Source organism: Papio anubis, chromosome 5, assembly GCF_008728515.1.
Source record: "Papio anubis isolate 15944 chromosome 5, Panubis1.0, whole genome shotgun sequence".
NCBI classification, from domain to species: Eukaryota; Metazoa; Chordata; class Mammalia; order Primates; family Cercopithecidae; genus Papio; species Papio anubis.
In genome coordinates, this window is record NC_044980.1 from 97,192,890 (window position 1) to 97,215,092 (window position 22,203).

The following is a 22,203-nucleotide window of genomic DNA, read 5'->3' on the forward strand; positions in this document are numbered from 1 at the left end:
CTAAAACTCAAAAACATAGTTCACTTTTGCCTAAAATAGAATAGCTGATACAAGACTTAGTCACTCAAAGTTTTTTAAAATACTGCAGAAGCAGACAAAATATATGTAGTAACTCTTTCTTAGGCATTGGACAAGAGTCAATATAGGACTGTAATTCTTTATATAAGGGAAATATGTGAGATTTTTACCTCGCTTTGTGCCTGAGAGCATTTTTCTGACTGTGGCCCCTGGAAGAGAAGCACAAGAGAATGTGATGATCTCTCTGATGTTAGTAGGCATAGAGAGGATTCCTTGGAAACTGAAGCAGCTGAAATTCATAGGCAGAATTCTGAAGAAAAAAGAGTTGCTAAGGAAGTTAGGTTAGATAAAAATTCAAGAAGGGCTTCCACATGAGTTCGTGATTAATGTCTGGGGTGTTCGTTCACAGGGTGAGACTCTGCAAGGTTGAGAAGGAGTAGGTGCTGCTGACATAAAAAATAAACCAAGATTCCTAAAGTAACATGTTGAAAGAAGTTGGAATTTTAGGCCGCCCAGCATATTCTGAATAAGAGGGCATTTGGCTGAGACTAGAACTTTAAAAATAAGGAACATGCTATGGAGTAAACGCGATATCACAGAACTAAGCAGAATTGCAGAGAACTAAGCAAGACTGCAGTAGACTTACTCTAGAAAAAAAAAAAAATAATAATATGATGATGACTGACAGGATAAAGAAAATCTACTGGTAATTCAAATTTAATTCCTACTAAAGCAAAAGTAAGTACTTTTCAAAAAAAGGTAAAAAAGATTATCTGTGATATATAATCAACAATACCTAGTATGCAATTAAAATCTACTTGACATGTGAAGAAATAAACAAAATATTACCCTTAAACAAGATAAATAAAAATCAATATAAATAAATTCTGTCATGACTTATAAGTCAGAATAAGCAGATAAGAACTTTAATACACCTGTTTTAAATACAATTAAGTAAATAAGAAAAGGTAGGCATAGTGAATTATCAGATGAAAAATCTCATAGAACTAGAAACATTAAATAAGAAACAAATAAAAATTCAGTTGATTAGTACAATATTAAAATAAAAAGAATCACAGAAGATTCTTAGCAAAAGCTTGTAGACTAAAAAAAGAAATCAGCGAACTTGAAGACAGATTAGTAGGACATAAAACATAAAAGAAAAACTATTAAACAGAGCTTTATTGACCTATGGGGCAATATCTCTTAGTTTAACACATGTACAAATGAATATCATAAGAAGAAAAGAGAATAGTGGGACTGATAAAGATAATTGAAAAATAAGCCAAAGATTTTTTTTTAAATGGTGAAAAACCTACCTTTTGTGGTAAAATGCATCTGCAAATGCACAGATCATAGAAGGGAACTCATGGGGCACCTCAAACAGGATAAACACACAAACACACTGAGAATCTGGGAACATTGTAGTTAAACTAGTAAGAATAAAATAAAACATCAGAAAAAGATGATGTTACACAAAGGTGCATTACAATTTGAAAACAGTTTGCTTTTTGTAAAACTAATAGGGGCCAGTGAATGATGGAACATCTTTCAAGTGTTGAGGGGGAAAAAAAAAAAGAAAACCTGCCAAGCTGGAATTCTACATTTAGCAATGTATATCCATTGAAAAGGAGAGTGAAATAAAGATAGTGTCACATAATCAGAAGTACAAAGGGTTCATTTGTAGCAGCTTTTCATTATGGCAAATGCTAATGAATGTCCTTATGAGGCAAAGAGTGGGATGCTAGATGGAAACTTTGCTACACATTAACATAAACTGAGCAAAAGAATTGTTATAATACACGGGTATACATAAGAGACCTGTTTGTACTTTTAAATCCTTTAAAACACAATAATAATTTTTAAGAGAAAGTATTTTTATTGTATTTTGGAACTAAAAAGATATAATTGGATTATTTGCAACACAAAAGATAAATGCTTGAAGTGGTGGATACCTCATTTACCCTCATGTGATTACTATGGATTGCATGCCTGTATAAAAATATATCGTGTACTACATAAGTATATAAAACTACTATGTACCCACAAAAATTAATAAATGAAAATTTAAAAAGTGTATTTGGGGAAGAGAAATTATTTAAAGAAGTTAAATATGTCATAATTGTACAAAGGATATAGAAGTATAAATGCAATTATACTAATGAAAGTTTCTTGCATTTTATATATAGAGTTGCAATATTAACTTTATATTCAAAAATGTATATTTTATTTCTCAGAGTAATGCCAGAAAGCTAATACAAAGACATAAAGATAAAAATCTAATAAGTTTATTAAAACACAAAGAAAAAGAAGACCTTATCCCACAAAGTTGAAGAAATAAAAAAACAAATGACCTGAAAAATGAACAAGACAAACACAAAACAAATGGAAAGGCAGTATTCTTTAACCTAAATATCTCAATTTGTATATTAAGTATGTATTGACTAGATACCCCAGATAAAAGTAGAAATTGTTAAACAGTGTGTAAAAGTGGTCCCAATTATGTTATCTATATGTATTTAAACATAAATACACTAAAAGCTTAGAGGCAAATGGAAAAATATGATATGAAAATTATATATACAAAGTCTGCATTAATATATTAACAGAAAAAAATGTGGCTTTTAGTAGAAATAACATTCACAGAGATTTAAAAGGCCTACGCCAGAATGACAAAAAAATTAATTCATCAAGAATTGACAATCTGAAATATGCATTCACCTAATAATGGAGCCTTAAAATGTATGGCGCAAAAACTATCAGTGCTATTGAAAGAAATAGGAAAATACACATTCATAGGTTTATTTTTTACACCCCCCCTTTTAGTAACATATAGAACAAATAAATATAAGGATATAGAAGATTTTAATTACACTATTAATCAAATTGACCAAATTAACATTTATAGAAGCCTGTAGCTGATAAATATAGAATACACAATGTTTTTAAGTACACATAGAATGCTTAAAAACTAAACTTAAAAAGTCACAATGTTTTAAAAGCAAATCTTACAGACTATGACCACAACACAACTAGAAAGCAATAATAGTAAGACACCTAAAAATTACCCAAACGATTTAAAACTTCTAATTAGTACAAAGATCAATAAAAAAAAAAAAAATCAGAGAAATTAGGAGACATTTTACACCACTAAATGAAAACCCTAATCTAACCATAACCCTAAAAATAGACAACATAATCTTTGTATGGTACAACTTAAGAATTGCTTAGAAGAATATTCATAGCCTTAAAAGATATCTTAGAATATACTACAGTGTATATCTGAACAGATAGTCATGAGTCCTGGGACTGGAGTGTAATAAAGAAACAGATCACATTACTGCCTCTCTAAGATATGGAGTCAGCTCAGTCCCCTCACCCTCCATGAAGACCTCAGTGCATTTCACCAGAGCTCCCCCTAGCCATACTCATTAGGGCTGATATCTGTGTTTGTTATTGGGGTATTCATGAGCAAGCCCAGCTGTGTCCCCCTGCCCACTGAAGAGGAAGGTCAGGGCACAGGCATTCCACTGTCCTGTCCATCACTTGAAGCAACAGAAACTACCCCATAGTAGACAAAGATCAAGTACATATCCATCTGCTTATGCCACAGCTGGCTTTTGCCTATAGGTGCCACCTACGGGCCTGCACTTTGAACAACACAGGCTGATATAAAACCTGCTGAAAGAGGCACGTATGGCTACAGAGGCAAAGACAAAAGGCCCTACCCAACATATTCTATAGTCACTCCTCTTGAAGTGAGGAGAAAAGTGGAGGACAAAAAAAAAAAAAAAGAGAAAAAGAAAAAACCCTGTCCACATGAAAATAATATAAAAAATTTGAAGTACCAGCCACTCCACATGAGAAGGAACCAGTATAATAATTCTGGCACCATCAAAAGCAGAATGTTCTAGCAGTTCATACTAACCAAAATGAAAACTGAGAAATAAAATATTAAGAATTCAAAGAATGGATTAAATGGAAACTCAATGAGATCCAAGACAAGATTAAAAATCAACAAAAGAAACCACAAAAACAATTCAGGAAGTGAAGGCAGAGATAAATTTCTTTAAAATATAAATCAGAACTTCTGGAATTGAAAAATTCACTTAAGTAATTCCAAAATACAATTGAAAACTTTAACAACAGACTATTCCAAGACAAAAAAAGAAAAAAAAAAAAAAAAAAAGAATTTCAGAGCTTGAAGACCGATCTTTTGAACTTGCCCAGTTAGACAAAAATGAAAAAAGAATGGTAAAAAACAAAAAAAAAAAACAAAAACAAAATATAGGATTATGTAAAGTGATCAAACTTATGACTTATTGGCATTCCTGAGAGAGAAGAAGGAAAAGAAAGCAAACTAAAAAATATTTGAGAGAATAATTCAAGAAAATTTCCCTAATCATGCTAGAGAAATAGAAAATCAGACAAGAGAAATCCAGAGAACACCTGCAAGGTACTATACAAAATGAAAACCACCAAGATAAATAGTCACCAGACTATCCAAGGCCAATGTTAAAGAAAAATATATTAGCACCTGTATTTAGCGGCAACAGAAAAGAATAAAAAAATCTACAAGAAAAAACAATCAGATTTAACAGTAGACTTCTCAACAGAAATCCTCGAAGCCAGAAGAGATTGAAGGCCTATTTTTAGCCTCCGTAAAGAGAAAACAGTGAGACAAAAATGAAGTATCTTGCCAAAATAAGCTCATAAATGAAGGAGAAATAAAGCCTTTCCCAGATAAGCATTTGCTAAGAGAATCTTTCAGCACCAGACCAGTCCTACAAGAAATACTCAAAGGAATTCTAAACAAGCAAATGAAAAGGTGATACTAATCATCATAAAAGAATAGATAAGTATAAAACTTATAGATCCTATAAAGAAACTACATAGTCGAAAATCCAAAACAATAAGCTAATAACATTACATCGGGGCAAAACATCACAAATCAATATTAACCTTGAATGTAAATGGCCTAAATGCTCCACTTAAAAGACACAGAATGGCAAATTGGATCAGAAAAAAAGAAGACTCAGCCGTCTGCTGTCTACCAGAGACCCACCTACTGGCTAAAGACACATTCAGATTCAAAGTTAAAAGTGTGGAAAATATATATCACACAAATGAAAAACAAAAGTTAGCAAAAGTAGCTCCTCCCTTCAGATAAAACAGACTTTAACAACAGTGAAAAAAAATACAAATAAATGTGTTATATAATGATAAGTGGTTAAAAATAAGAAGATTTAACTCTTCTAAATGTGTATGCTCCAAACATTGAGAATTCATTAAACAAATACTACACTAGACACAAAAAGCAGATTGATAGCAATGCAATAATAGCAGAAGACTTCAACACCCCTCTGACATCACTAGATTGATCAACAAAGCAGGAAATCAACAAAGAAACTCTGGACTTAAACTGGACTACAGACTGAATGGACATAATAGGCATCTTCTGAGCATTCTATCCAATAACTGAAGAATATGCATTCTTGTTATCTGCACTTAGAATGTCCACCAAAATAGACCATATCCTTGGCCATAAGACAAGTCTCAAGACATAAAAATCAAAATCATATCAAATATCTTCTTGGACTATAGTGGAATAAATTAGAAATCAAAACCAAGAAGAACTCTCACAACTACCCAAGTACATGGAAATTAACAACTTGCTCATGAGTGACTTTTCAGCGGACAACAAAATTGAGGTAGAAACTTTAAAAGTATTTGAAATGAATGAAAATAGAATATATATATATATATATATATAAATCATCTGAGATACAGCACAAGCAATGCTAAGAGGAATGTTTGTAACACAAACACTAAAAAAAAAAATCTCAAATTAACAAACTAATGTCATACCTCAAACAAATAGAAAAATAAGAAAAAAATAACTAAATCTAGCAGAAGAAATAAAATAGCAAAGATCAGACCAGAACTAAATGAGATTGAGATAAAAAAAAAAAAAAGATATGAAGGATAGATGCAAAAGTCCAAGCAAAACAAATTCAACAGTACCTTGAAAAGATCTTTACTATGATCAAATAGTCTTCAACATACACAAATCAATAAACGTGATCCACCACATAAAGAGAATTAAGAACAAAAACGATATGACCCTCTCAACAGAGGCAGAAAAGGCGTTCAATAAAATTCAGTGTCCCTTCAGGATAAAAACCCTCAATTAAGTAGGCATAGATGGAAAATATCCAAAATAAAAAGAGCCATATGTGACAGACCTACAGCCAACATCATACTGAATGGGAAACAGTTGAAAGCATTTTCCCTAAAATCTAGAACAAGATAAGGATGAACAGTCTCACCATTCCAATTCAACAGAGCACTGAAAACCCTAGCCAGATAAATCAAGTGATAACAAGAAATAGAAAGCATCCAAAGTGGAAAAGGGGAAGTCAAATTATCTCTGTCCATTGATTACATTGCTATATACCTAGAAAGCCCTACATTCCTGTGGAAGACTCTCAACTTGATAAGTGACATCAGTAGAGTTGCAGAACATAAAGTCAATGTACAACAACCTGTGGCATTTATATAAGCCAATAGCATTGAAGCTGAGAACCAAATGAGAACTGAAGTCCATCATTCAGCTCCAATAGCCACAAAAAAATATAAAATGTCTAGGAATAGGTTCAACCATGGAACTGAATAGTCTCTAAAGGAAGAAATACAAAACACTCATTAAAAAATTAAAGATAAACAAACAAATTGAAAAGCATACCGGGTTCATGGACTGGAGGAATCAATATCATTAAAATGACCATATTACCCAAAGCAATCCATAGAGTCAATGTAATTTCTACCAAATTAACAATGTCATTTTTCAAATTTAGAAAAAACAATTCTAAAGTTCATATGAAAGCCAAAAAAGTTCAAACAGCCAAAGGACTACTAAGCACAAATAACAAATCCAGAGGCAACACATTGCCCTACTTCAAGTTATACTATGAGACTATAGTAACTATCAGAGCATTGTACTGGTCCAAAGGTAGACACATAGATCAATGGAATACAAAAGGGGACACAGAAATAAAGTCCCATACTTAAAACCAACTGAAATTTGATAATATAAGCATAAATAATCAGAAAAGCATAACCTATTTAACAAATGGTGCTGAGAAAACTGTCTAGCCATATGCAGAAGAATTAAACCTGACCCCTGTCTCTCATCGTATAAAAAATTAACCCAATCAGGGTTAAAGGCCTAAATATAGGACCTGAAACTATAAATTCTTGAAGAAAACACAGGATAAACACTTCTGGACACTGGCTTAAGCAAAGAATTTATAACAAAGGCTCCCAAAGCAAATGTAACAACAACAACAACAACAACAATAAAGGGGACTTCATTAAAATAAAACGATTCTAGGCAGGGCATGGTGGCTCACGCCTGTAATCCTAACAATTTGGGAGGCCAAGGTGGAGGGATCACTTGAGGTCAGGAGTTCAAAACCAGCCTGGCCAACATGGTGAAACCCCGTCTCTACCAAAAATGCAAAAAAAAAAAAAAAAAAAAAAAAAAAAGTAGCCAGGCATGGTAGCAGGTGCCTGTCATTCTAGCTACTCAGGGAGCCAGGAGAATCACTTGAACCTAGGAGGCAGAGGTGACAGTCATCTAAGATCCTGCCATTCCACTCCAACCCCAGGTGACAGAGCAAGACTCCATCTCAAAATAAAATTAAATAAATAAATAAATAAAATGATTCTGTATACTAAAGGAAAAAAAAATCAACAAAATAAACAGATGACCTACAGATTGGGAGAATATATTTACAAATTATGCCTCCAAAGAAGGACTAATTTAAGAATCTAAAAGAAATTCAAATAACAAGAAAACAACAACATTAAAAACTGGGGAAAGGATATGAACAGATATTTCTCAAAAGAAGGAACACAAGAGGCTAGCAAACACATAAAAAAATGCTCAACATCACTAATCATCAGAGAAATGCAAATTAAACCATACTGAGATATCATGTTACACCAGTCAAAATGGCTTTTATTAAAAAGATAAGAAAAAAAGTTGTTGATATGGATATGGATGAAAGGACACCCTCAAACACTGTTGGTGGGAATGCAAATTAGTTTCATTACTATGGAAAATAGCATAAAAATATCTCATAGAACTAAAAATAAAACTACCATTCAACCTGACAATTCCATTACTGAGCATCTACCCAAAGGAAAAGATATCATTATATTAAAATACCCTATTTCTGCTCTAAGATGGCCAACTAGATGCCGCCAGGAGGAACATCTCTTACTGAGGGACTGGGACATCGGAAAGACTGGCGCACTCCTAGCAGATCTTCAGAGGGAAGGCATTGAGAGCAGATGGAGGAAAGACACAGAGGCTGGGGTGAAGGGGGAGAAAGTTTGGAACCCTGCATGGGGCTACCATACACACCAGAATTCATTCCTGGCCCTCAGAGGGGGTAAGTTGAACAGGCAAGGAGCAACCCACTTTTGCCATGGGCCTCTAGAATCCCAGCAGGACGAGACCCCTCAACCACCACAGACACCTGAGTTGGCAAGGAAAGCTGCTTAGATAAGTGGTAGGGGCAGTACTCCAGCCAGTGTAGCACCCAGAGGGTTTGGTGTAGGAGCATCTGGAGTGGAGCATGGCTAGGGATGTCCATCCACCTAGGCTCGATTTGTTCCCATAGGAGACTTTAGACCTAACAGAACTCTTGTACCTGAATTCTGTGGGGCAGTGGTGCCCATGAGACAGGATCAGTTTGACCTTAGCACTCCTTGGTCTACAGGCCTCTCCTGGGGCCCTAGCCTTGCCACATCGGCTTGCAGTGAAGGCCACAGGAACTTCCTGTGGCCTGCATCATAGCTTCTGGGCTGGTGGGCCATGCCTGACTAACAGAGTGCCCCAGCAGAGCAGCCCCTCCCCGTAAACATGCACCAGTCTGCCTGTGGTCTCCAACAAATGCAGTCTCACCCTTGCCACTTTTCCTATAGGAACTCGCCATGGCTACCCATTAAATTGCACTGCCAGTGCATGTGTAAATGAGCAGACAGCTTTCCCTTCCCCACCTATGTGCATGTGTGCATGCACCCTGCCATGCCACTGCTGCTGCTGTTTTTGTGAGTGTGCTCCCTCCACCCTATTGCACCACCATTCTGTCAGAGCATTTGCAGGCACAGAGCCCTCCAGCTGTCCCTCGCCTTCCCCACCATCACCAGCCCCTGCGCTGGGGTGCCCTTTGCAAAACTAGGCACAGGAAACAGCACCTGTGTGGTCACTGCTACCAGCATGAACATGCACAGAAGGTGCACACAGTCCTTTGCTCCTCAGCACCCCACCCCGTGGTAACCCTACCACTGGCAAGAATGCATGCAGTTGCTGGCAGGGGCATGCTGCCTACCTGAGTCATACTACCACTGCCACTGGTGCAAATACTGGCATGGAGCCTGGCATTCCAGCACCTTCCAGCAGCCTGCCACAGCTGATGATCATTCACCCTGCCATGCTACTACTGCCACTGCTGTTGGCACTTGCGAACAAGGAGAGATCCCACAGTCACCACCATACAGATTGCTTCAGCTGGCATCAGTCATTGGAGTGTTGTGACCAGTAGTCCAGGAGCACCTCAGCTTCTTCCGCACAGCAGTTTCTTAAGTGCAAGTAACCAAAGATTAAAGCCATAGCTGATTCCAGTCCCCCAGAATTACGGCACACAGTTCAGGATTCCTGAGCTGAGGCTTGGTTCCTTAAAACCTTCTAGTAACAAAGCAAACTTATACCACTATCAAACCCCCAAGGCAAGATCATCCAAAAAGAAAAAAAATAAAAATAAATAAACCCATCCAAAGGACATCAACTTCAAAGGTTGAGGGAACATCAGCCCACAAAGATGAGAAAGAACCAGTGCAAGAATTCTGATAACTCAAAAAACAGTGTTTTCTTTCCCCCAAATGACTGCACTAGTTCTTCAGCAAGCATTTTAACTGGGCTGAGATGGCTGAAATGAAATTCAGAATATGGATGGGGATGAAGATCATTGAGATTCAGGAGTATGTTGAAATCCAATGTAAGGAAGCTAAGAATCATAATAAAATGAGACATGAGGTGATAGACAAAATAGCCAGCATAGAAAAGAATATTAACTGACCTGATAGAGCTTAGAAACATTCCACAAGAATTTCATAATGCAATCACAAGTATTAACAGCAGAAGGGACCAGGCTGAGGAAATAATCTCAGAGCATGAAGACTGGTTTTCTAAAATTAGGCAGTCTAACAAGATCCAAGAAAAATAAAAATAAAAAGGAAGAAACAAAATGTCTGAGAAATAAGTATTATGTAAATAAACAAAATCTATGACTCATTTCTGTCCCTAAAAGAGATGAGGAGAATGGAAGCAACTTGGAAAATGTATTTCAGAATATCATCCATGAGAAATTCCCCAACCCAGATAGAGAGGCCAACATTCAAATTTAGGAGATGCAGAGAATCCCCACAAAACACTTAACAAGAAGTTCATCCCCAAGACACATAACCGTCAGATTCTCTAAGGTCAAAATGAAAGAAAATGCATAAAAGGTAGTTAGAGAAAAAGAACAGGTCACCTACAAAAGGAATCCCATCAGACTGACAGTGGAACTCTCAGCAGAAACCCTACAAGCCAGAAGAGATTAGGGACCTATATTCGACATTCTTAAAGAAAAGAAATTCCAACCAATAATCTCACATCTGGACAAACTAAGCATCATAAGCAAATAATAATAATAATAATAATAATAATAATAATAATAATAAAAATAATAAGAATAAGAATAAGATCCTTTTCAGACAAACAAACGCTGAGGAAATTTGTTACCACCATATGTGCCTTACAAGAGCTCCTGAAGAAAGCACTAAATATGGAAAGGAAAGACCCTTACCAGCCATTACAAAATCAGACTTAAGTACACAGACCAGAGACACTATAAACCAACCACACTAACAAATGTGAATAATAAACAGCTAACAACATGATGAAAGGATCAAATCCACACATGCCAATACTAACCTTGAATGTAAATGGGCTAAATGCCTACATAAAAGGCACAAGAGTGGCAAGCTGGATAAAGAAGTAAGACTCAATGCTATGGTATCTTCAAGAGACCGATTTCAAATGCAATGACATCCACAGGCTCAAAATAAAGGAATGGAGAAACATCTACTAAGCATGGAAAAAAAAAAAAAAATAAAAGCAGGGTTTGAAATTCTAATTACAGACAAAAGAGATCTCAAACCAACAACTATTAAAAAAAAAAAAAAAAGACAAAGAAGGGCATTACATAATGGTAAAGTGTTCAATTTAACAAGAAGACCTAACTGTCGTGAATATATATGCACCTGACACAGGAACACCAAAATTCATAAAGCAAATTATTAGAGAACTTCAAAGAGATTTAGACTCCTACACAATAATAGTGGGAGACTTCAACACCCCTGTGAGAATAAAATATCACTGAGGCAGAAAATTAGCAAATGGACCTGAATTCAACACTGGATAAAATGGATATGCTAGATATCTACAGAACTCTCCACTCAAAAACAAGAGAATATACATTCTTCTCATCTGCACATGGCACATACTCTAAAATTGACCACATAATGAAACATAAAACAATCCTCAGCAAACAAAAAGGGACAAAAATTGTATCAACCACTCTCTCAATGACAGCAAAACAAAGCTATAATTCAAGACTAGGAAACTCACTCAAAACCATACCATTACATATGAATTAAGCAACCTGCTCTTTAATGACTTTGGGGTAACCAAAATTAGAGCCCCATTGAGGGAGATTGAGACACACACCAAAAAAAAAAATAATAATAATAATTAAATTCAACAGATCAAAGAGCCAGATTCTGTTTTTCTTTTTTTTTTTTTGAAAATATTAATAAGATAGACCACTAGTTAGATTAATAAAGAAAAAGAGAGAAGATCCAAATAAACACAATCACAAATGACAATGGGGATATTACCACTGACCCCGAAGAAATACAAATAACCACCAGAGACTGTTAAGGACATCTACATGCAAGCAAACTAGAAAACCTAGAAGAAATGGATAAATTCCTGGACTCACACCATCCCAGGACTGAACCAGGAATAAATTGAATCCCTGAAAACACAAAATTAAATCAGTAATAGTCTACCAATCAAAAAAGAAAAGCCCAGGACCAGACAGATTTGAAGTTGAATTTTTTCAGATATACAAAGAAACCATGAGGAGCCATTACTAACAGGAAGCATAGAAGCAAAAGCTTTGACATTAATCTATGATCAAAATCGTTCCTACTTAGATCCATAAAATATATTATTGAAGCAGTTTAGGTCAGCTTATGGGAGAAATGAAACTTCTGTCCAGGTCCTTGGAGAGGGTCCCTACCACTCATGCTTTCCCAAATAAAAGTGAATCCCTTAGACAAGCTTGCTTTAATTCAATGTAGTTACATAGGTACACATTTCCTTTTTGCAGTTTGAAGGGCAGATTTAATAATTAAATAGTTACTTTTATTATATAAGTAATTCAGATATCTAAGTGGTTGTGGTCAAAGATGCAGGTGGAGGACAAGAATGTAATTAGAGGGATTTGGCCAGACTGGCAAGGTAAAATAAATATCTCTTTGTCAAAGACATCATGTTGTTGATTAATACTTTGTATAAAATTGTTTCTAATATAGTTGTTTTATACATTTATAGAAATGTATTTACTTATTTTTTACTCATACATACATAGTCCTCTTCTACCCCTTACCCCATGTTAATATTTAAGCTATTGATATAACCAAATATATATAAAATATTGGCGTAGTTTGAAGGAACTTGTAATCACAAGCCTAAGTTTGTCATTAATTTATTTATATATCACTCATTTACAACACACTTTATATAAACTGTGTTTATATATGCTGGTTGATACAGAGACAAGGTTTAAAATTTCTGTTCTTAAAACTTTAGGCCTATTATAGAGGACAAGTTGTAAACCAATGATGGCATTTTTAGATGTTTTCCTAGAATCCTGCATTAAGGCAGAGAAGGACGAGATCATCATTAAGTCAGTTAGGGATGGCTTCATAAGAACATGCTTGAGTTGAGTTATGTGTGAATAAAATATATCCATCAAAGAATTAAAGGAGTACAGTATAGGCAGAGGACCCACATTACACAAAAATCTTGAATCTTAAAATTGAATGGCAAGTTCAGGGACGTGAAAATGATTCCATATGTAGGAAGATAGAAGAGCAATCATGACTCAGAAGGAATTGATCCACAGAGGTCCTTAAGAATCAGATTTAGGAGGACCTTATGTGCCATAATAAGAAACTCAGTTTTATTCAGAGAGAAATGTGAAGAGATCTGTATATTCTGAATAATAGCTAATAATAATAACAGATGTAATATTTACTGTTAATTTAGTATCCAACATTGACAAGAGCTTTTCTTTCTTCAATATCTTAATTGTTACAATAATCTTATACTAAGGAGACAGCAAGAGAATATTTCAGTTAGTGCTTTTGAAAACAACTTTAGCATTAGTTTGGAGACAGTGTGAAGAGAAGCATGCCTAGAAGTACAAACAATAACTACTTAGGAGGATTACCACTTTCCAGATATATAGAATGAAGAGACAGTGGGTTTGACAAGGAAGGCAAAAAATCTAGTTCTGATTCAGATTTTGTGGCACTGCCTACTTTTACCTCTTAGTGGGTCTTTAATTTCTTGCCAGTAAAGGAGGAAAATTGAACTGGAAAGACTTCAAAAGACTCTATTATTTAATTAAGTTTTTCTTGAAAGCAGACCTTGAGACAATGATTTGGGTGCAGACAGTATATTTGTAAAGTAATTCTAATTGGAAAAGTAAAAACAGGAAGAAAAATAAAGGTCAGCAAAGGATACATGGTGAATAGGTTTTTGCCAAGGGCAACTATAACTTAGTTCCATGGGAATCCTCTGAGGAATCTTATAACATATACCTCAAAATTACCCCATATGGAACAGGAAACTGGAATATTTATCTACTAAATTCCATTGCTTACTATTTGAGGATTGCCCCTGGAGGAATTCACTCTTCTGCACTTGTGAGTTACCCTGCTCTTGAGTTGATTAAGCTACCATGGCATTGGAGAGAGCCTTCAGGAAAAGAAGTAGAAAGACACCTGTGTTTGAGATGGAAAGAAGTTGTGACTGGGAACTTTTCTGTGCATCTGGGGGAGACAAAGGGGCCCCATAAGTACTCCAAGAAGAATGAAGAACACCTGCTATTTGTTCTTCCAATGTTTTAATGGCCTTGTTGGATCTTTACCTCTTCAGCATAGCTTTCCCATAGCCAACAGTGTCAGCCATAGCACTCAGAAATTACTCTCCATTCCTGAGTAGACAATAGTACTCTGAGGTTTTAGGAGGATACTATCACACCACATTCTTAACTCAAGCTATTTATGGAACATAGATTCTCACTGTGGGCCCCAGGGAGTAGCAAGTGATCCTCAGCTAAGCTTATCCACTATTAATTCAGAGTCAGCAGAAGAATTAAGCTCTCTGCTATGATCTGAATCTGTTTGGTTGAATTCATGTGTTGAAACTAAAAAGCTAATGTAGTATTAACATGTTGCACCTTTAAGAGGTGATTAAGTAATGAAAGCAGAGCCCCTCAAGGTTAGGATTAGGGTTCTTATAAAGTGTTTACAAGAATGAATTTCTTCCCATTCATTTCTTCTGACTTGTGAGACACATACAACTTCCATCTTGGAAGTAGGGAACAGGCCCTCATGAAGCACCCTACTTGCTGATGCCTTAATCTTGGACTTTACAGCCTCCAGAACTATGAGAAAATATATGTATTATCTTTATACATTACTCAATCTGTGGCATTTATTATATAGTAGTACACAAATGGACTGAAATCCTCCTAAAAAGTGAATTTGAGGACTTCTGCTTGGATTAATGCAACAAAATTGATTTCTCTTATTCAAATTTACAGCAGAACGATCTTGCCCTGAGAGTTGCTGGTTACCATCTTGCAATGTGAATAAAAAGTTTTCAGTGTTTGCAGGTAAAATAGAATACAGTGACCCTTCAACAACATGGAGGTTAGGGACATCAACCCCTCACACAGTGGAAAAGCCATGTATACATTTGGGTCCCCCAAAAGTTAAATACTAGTATCTCACTATTGAGCAGAAGCCTTATCCATAATATAAACAATTTGATTAATGCTTATTTTGTATGTCATATGTATTGTATACTTTTACAATAAAGTAAGGTAGCGGAAAAGAAATGTTACTAAGAAAATCATAAGGATGAAAAAATATATTTGCCATTCATTAGGTTGAAGTAGATCACCATAGGGCTCTTTGTTTTTGTTGTCTTCGCTTGAGTAGGCTAAGGAGAAAGAGGAGGGGTTGGTCTGGTTATCTCAGGGGTGGTAGAGGTAGAAGAAAATCTGTGTATATGAGGACCTGCACAGTTCATACCTGGGTTATTCAAGGGTCAACTGTATATAGAACTTATAAATAGTTACTAGATTTTGATAGTAGAGATTAATGATACTTTAGCTGTACTCTTAACAATCTAAGTTTGTCTTGATTAAAGGCTGAATACTTCAAGTATAGATATGAATCAAGGTAACATCATTTAAATCTCAAATCAAGCTATCTCAAAACATGTCTGCCATAAATCGTTTTTCTCACCTTTGTGAGCCAATAACTTCCCATTTAAGCAATACATTAAGTTTTTGTTCTTGAAACTAAAAAAAAAAAAAAAGTTTAATGCATTAATGTGTTTCATATTTTAAATTAAATCTCTTGTTTATTAAATCTTAAAATTTCAAAAGCCTAGATGTATTAGAGTTTGAGATTAAAAAATAATTAAAACCTTCTTCCTGATAGAAAAATATTTTTTATAAAAATTTTCTGTTGCAAATGATTGTTTATAAACAGTGCCTATTTTATCAATTCAAAACTATATTTTAAATGATCATTGACACTAAGAACACATTATTCTACCAACCAGCCTAGTTCTATTCAATGGGTTAAACTTTCCTCAAAAAACTGTTCTGAGGTAACAATCCTTCTAGAATTTCCCATTTATTACACTATTTTAGTTCAACTTTAAATTATTTAAGGTTTGCAGGATTTAAAGAAAAAATCTCATACTTAAGGTTTCACTCTCCCAAATGGGGTGAGGAGGAGGACATGTTAGTCTGGTTGTGCTTAGAAGCTACCTTTATACATATATAAGGCAGTTTCCCTTTAATTATTTTTAGTCCTTGAGATTTTAATTTATATTTTCCTATTTTAAGTTTTGGTTAGTGGATTTTAAATGCACCTAGATGGGCATATTTTTATTGTTTTTGAACTTTTTTTTAATTGAAGAAAGAATGGAATCAAATTTAGACATGCCGTCTTTACCATCTTTTAGCAGAGAAAGCTCTTAGCTGTACTTTTGGGCTTTACTTAGACCCACATATTGCCATGTATGTATCATAAGTTGGTGTCTGAGATTATAACTCCAAGACCTAAGGAAACATAGGGAAAGTGTATATTTTGGAAAGAATTAATTACTTAAATTTTCTGTCTATAATGTTCCAAAGTAGAAGGATATTTACTAGAATAAATTACTCCCATTTTGTAGAACATATGTAATTGTTCAAGTATGAACTAAATTTAAAAATTTTGAGTTCTAAATTTACTTCTAATTTTCATATTGGAATGGAAAACTAAATGGAAGAATGTTCTGTGCATGACTCTGTAGTCTTTGTAACAAATGTATGAAAAATTGTTTGTAGGTATATCAGATTACGTAATTAATAAAAGATGTCTGAAATCTCCTTGTCCTTGTACTTTAGTAAATTTAGAAATATATTTTTAACTCCATAAAATGTATCACAGAAGATATACATAGTTACTAGATTTGGATGATAGATACTAATGATATTTTAGCTGTTTACTTGACCACATGTCAATAAAATGTGTCAATAAAATATGGATGACTGAACATTTTTATGAGGTTTAAAAGTTTATCCTAAGTATTTTAGAGATGAAAAGTGTGAGATCTGGATGCAGGCTGTGTGGGTTCGCCTTTCAGGTCCACCACTTTCCAACAGGCTGACTTTGGGTAAACTCACAGAGTAGTTTAAAGGATTAAATGAATTAATACATTCAACCATACAAAAAATAATTACTGAACACTAATACTATAAAAAGTGATGTGCTAGGTATTAGGCATAGAGCAGTGAACAGATGAAACGCCTGCTTTCAGATTTTCATTCTAGAAATGGGAGACAGATATAAACCAACAAATATAAAATATGGCAGGTAGTGATAAGTGTTAGGAAGAAAAATAAAGTAAGGTTTCAAGATGTCAATAGAACTATTTTGAGACTGGGTGGTCACAAACTCTGAAGAAGTGAGCACCCTGACAATGCAGCCAACTGGGGGAAAGGCATCGGAGGAAGAGAGAACAGGAAATGCAGGGACCCTGAGCAGAGCATCCTGAGGAGCTCAAGTAGAGTAAGGAGGCTGGTGTGCTATGCCTTGAGCTGAGTGAGCACGGGTGAGAGTGTAGGAGACAAAGACAGAATGGCAGTTAAAAGCAAGTCTATATTAGGCATTGTAGGCTGTGTAATGAATTGGACATTTATTCTAGGTAAAATAACAGCAACTGAATGGTTTTTGATAAGAAGAGCAACAGTTCAGGGTTTTATTTTGAAAGCATTACCTCACTGAAAATCTATTTCAGCAATTTTGAAATGTGCAGTACATTATTATTAACTGTGGCCACCATGCAGTCACTAAAACTTATTTCTCCAGTCTAACTGAAACTTTTGTAGTATTTTATATATATATATATACACACACATACACACACACACACACACATATATACATACATACATCAAAATATCACATCATACCCCACAATACCCCACATATGTACAAACAATTTAAAAATAAACAATTTTTAAAAATCGTTCTAGCTCCTGTGTAGATAAGAGAAGCCAGGTCAGAAAGCACAGAAACAGATAGACCTGTTCAGAAGGTATTGATTGCAGTGTGCTCACTGAAAGTGTCTGTGATGATGATATTCTAACCATGAACTGTACAATGTGATAATCACTAGCCGCATATTGTTATTGAACACTTGAAATGTGGACAAGGGGTTAAAACTTTAATTTAATTTCATTTTTTAAAAATTTTAATTTAAATAACCAAGTGTGGCTAATAGCTACTGTGTTGGATGCCCCAGAAGCATCTTAGAAGAATGCTTAGAAAAAGAGTTGTCACATAGCAAGCATTAAATAAGCATGATCTTTTTTCATTACAAGCTCATAATCAATACCACCGGGTAATATTTATATTTGATTCATCCAAGCCTTTTGCACACAACATAATGTTTGTAATAATAAGTGATAATTTTGGAACTTTATATATGTTTCCCTAGAGAAACAGAGCTAATAGGTTATGTAGGCAATGTGTATGTGTATCTATGTACATATATGTATGAATTAAAAGGATGTGTCCCATACAATTATGGAAGCTAGTAAGTCCAAATTTCTTAAGTCCAAATTTCTGCCAGCGGGGGTAGGCAGACTGGAGACCCAGGGAGAGCTGCTGTTTCAGTTCAAAGTCTGTGATTTAATAGAAACATAAACTATTTAACACAATATTTACAAAATTGAGATTAAACATATATAGAGTGAAGCTTGTGTAGATTACTCTAGTGTCTAGGGTCAAATACAAAAACAAAATAAAACCCTAAATTGGAAAGGAATGGTCTGGGGAAACTAAAGTTAACTTTTAGAATTTCGAGGCATTTTTGTAGCAGACCAGGGACAAGAACAGTTAGTGAAGATGATTTTGTACATCAAGAAAAAAATGTAGTGGAAATAAATATGACTATTGTTTCTCATATTTTGTGTCTGGAATGGAGAATTATTGTAGGGTAAGAAGAGTTCAATACTGTGATGACTAGTTGAGATACTAGAACGTGCAATATTATAACATAAGAAAGATAATTTGAGTATACCACATCTATATACCTCTAGGGATATTTTATAAAACACTTCTTCAGGATGTTAACTGTTCCATAGGTAATGTATCCCATAACCTGAGACTTCATCTGCCAAGCCAGCTCTTATTTACCAGTAGTCTACCTTCAGACTCAAACTGCACCTCTTCTGAATCTCCAACCTGCTGGCCTCCCCCATCAGATTTTGGACTCACCAGGCCCCCATAATTGTATAAACCAATTACTTAAAATAAATTTTTATTCACACACACACACACACACACACACACACACACACACATCCTCTTGGCTGTGTTTCTCTGGAGAATGCTAATACAATATGCTATTATTAAATAAGATAATTTGTGCATTGAGAAAATTTACATGAACATAGTTCACCTCAAGTAATGTTTAAATTATAATTATTAAACTGAAGAATATCTAACTATGCTTGCTTAAATGAAAGGTAGAGTAAAAAGTTGCAATAAATTGTTAATTTTGCCATTGAATTTTTAAAATAATTTCACATATGATGTGTAATTTAGAAAAGTAACATATATGAGTTACATAATAAATTTCACACTTAACAAAATTACATGTTAATTGATTTCCTTAGCTTCCTAGGTACTTAAGTATTTATACTCTGTATTTTCTTTTACGTGGCATCATAATTACATAAATGAAAAGCAGATATTTGTTAGGATTTTTCTAATATCTTAAAAGAGATATGTTGAAACTGTGAATGGGTGAGATTATTTATGAGAATGAACTTTTATTTGATATTTTAACATATTGGTTTAGAATATCTATTGCTTTGACAGAAAAAAAAAAAACTTCTACATAATCGGGTAGGTGTCACTTCAGTACTTTTACATAGATCATTCATCCCAGTGTATATTAGAATTTTTCTTTCATAGAAATTGAAATGAATAACCATCAATTTATTTGTCTATTTTTTTTAAGAAATATGGCTTCAAATCACTTCTCATGAATGTATTTATTCATGGAATATTAATAACTGGTACTGTAGAAGTTTGATTTCTATGAATACATTTGTTCAGATGGTCTGCTTTCGTATATAGCAAAAGCAATTATTTCCTAATGATTACAGCCTGTGTGAGTGATATAAAAATATAAGAAAACATGTGTGGTTTAGAAATTTACTTCAGATATTAAAATGGATTGCTAAAATACGAAGAGAAATTAAAATTATTCAGTTAAATTCAATGGCAATGTGTCCTTCAAATAGCATAAAAACTTGAAGAATATCTCAAAACAGTAACAAATTATCCTACTCAAAGCAGAGAGAAGACTAGGATCAGGATTAAGTGAATCTAAAATACAAACTGTATTTGATGAAATGGCTGTGTACATTAGAGAAATTGGAGATTTCTGAAGGACACAAGGGATTATTCTGGACAGACTTATTTTATTTGTTGCTTGGAATGTTTGGAATTCTTTTAACAGCGTGGCAGTCATTTTAGGGCACTGCGAATGTTGCTGTATTTTTTGATAGGTATCCAGTTTTTGGAGAAGGAAGTGGGGACGACTTACATGCCTCCTGTGGTTTGTTAGCCTGAGGCCCTGCAATGCCTTTGAGAGTCTGGGAAGCATGAAGCTTGCTGGCAATAGGGGCAGTATTTGCCCCGGTAAAGAGGACAGGCAGGCCACTTCCCTCACCTGAACAACACAAACATGGAGATCAGGGTGCCAAATTTCTTCACCATTGGGCAGCCCAGCCAACACTTTCCTCCATAGAGGTCACTGAAAAGACATAGAAGAACCAGGGTTCTGCCCTCAGTAATAAGGAAACACCAATACCCAAGAAGTGACAGAGCCCTGGGATAGGTCTCTGCCCAACACGGGTTGTGACCTGAAACGTACCTGAAAGCCAGATCTGAGAAAGTGCCACTCAAGTGGCCTATTGTTCCTATTACCCAAAGGTGAGCCTCACTTGGACTAGTATCTAGCCCACGGAGTTTAGCCAATTAATGCTATTTGTGTTGAATATTCCCATTTGGATAAAGAGAAAAATGACAACAAAGCTCACAGGAGCTCTGCCCCACTATGCTTTTGCACTGGTTGGAACCAGTTAGTAAGCAAAAAATGTGCAGTTCCCCCATGAAGCTATCGGGAGTCAGTGGTCATGGCCATGCCATCCTGCTCACAGCTGTGGGTATTTTATAAGATTTAAAGAACATCTTATGGGACAGCACAACACAATGAATGACACTCATAAACGAAAAGCAGGACTCTGTTATTTACAGTTCTAAAAGAAAGAAGATTGGCAGACAAGGCTGCAAAGGGGATTGTACCCAGGGACAGGGTACAGCTGGAGCTATAGGGAGTAGCTCGCATATGGCAAGGGGTGTAGGGTAAGCTTCTTTTCTTGGAATCTGACAGATGGGCTAATTTGAACAATTTCTCTTGGTTTAAGGGGCATAGGAGCTGACCCTTGTTGTCTGGTACTTGGCACCAGGGTGTTTAGAAATGATGCATGGTGGCCCAGGAATATAAGAAACATATATAAGGTTAAGTGTGGACTTAATCAACTATTCAAAAAGGGGAACTGACCAGCCTCTAGCAGGGCCTCCACACTAGGTCAAGATGGCATTAAAACAAACTATGTTATAGCATATTGCATTATGTGGTAATTTTTCAAAAGCAATTTTGTATTAGGAGAGGTTGCCTGATGAAGCATACCTCAATGTAAATATAACAATTAGTAAAGTGCATGATTTGCTGACAGATACATAGATGTGCTTAATTCTTTTGTTTCTTAACTGTGAATATTCAACATTGACTTTGTTTACATGGTTATCCATTCTGGTAAAAAATTAATTGGCAGTGGATTTTTTCAGTGTAGACTTAAGGTACATGAAACTCAGATTATAGATGTTAGCAAGTAGATATAAGACAGAACATTTTGCAGCAAGAGGTGACTTCAAGATCACTTTGCTAGATATCCTTATTTTAAAAACAGAAGAATGTATGGCATGTGAAGTTCTTCGGGGACTTAGCCAAAGTCACAGATTTATAAAGTTATCATCAGAATTTGAAACTAGGTCTCTTGACCTCCAGACTTGCTTTTGTTTATACTCTATTTTAAATTATTCTCTAAGCTTTATGAACCAAGTTTCTTT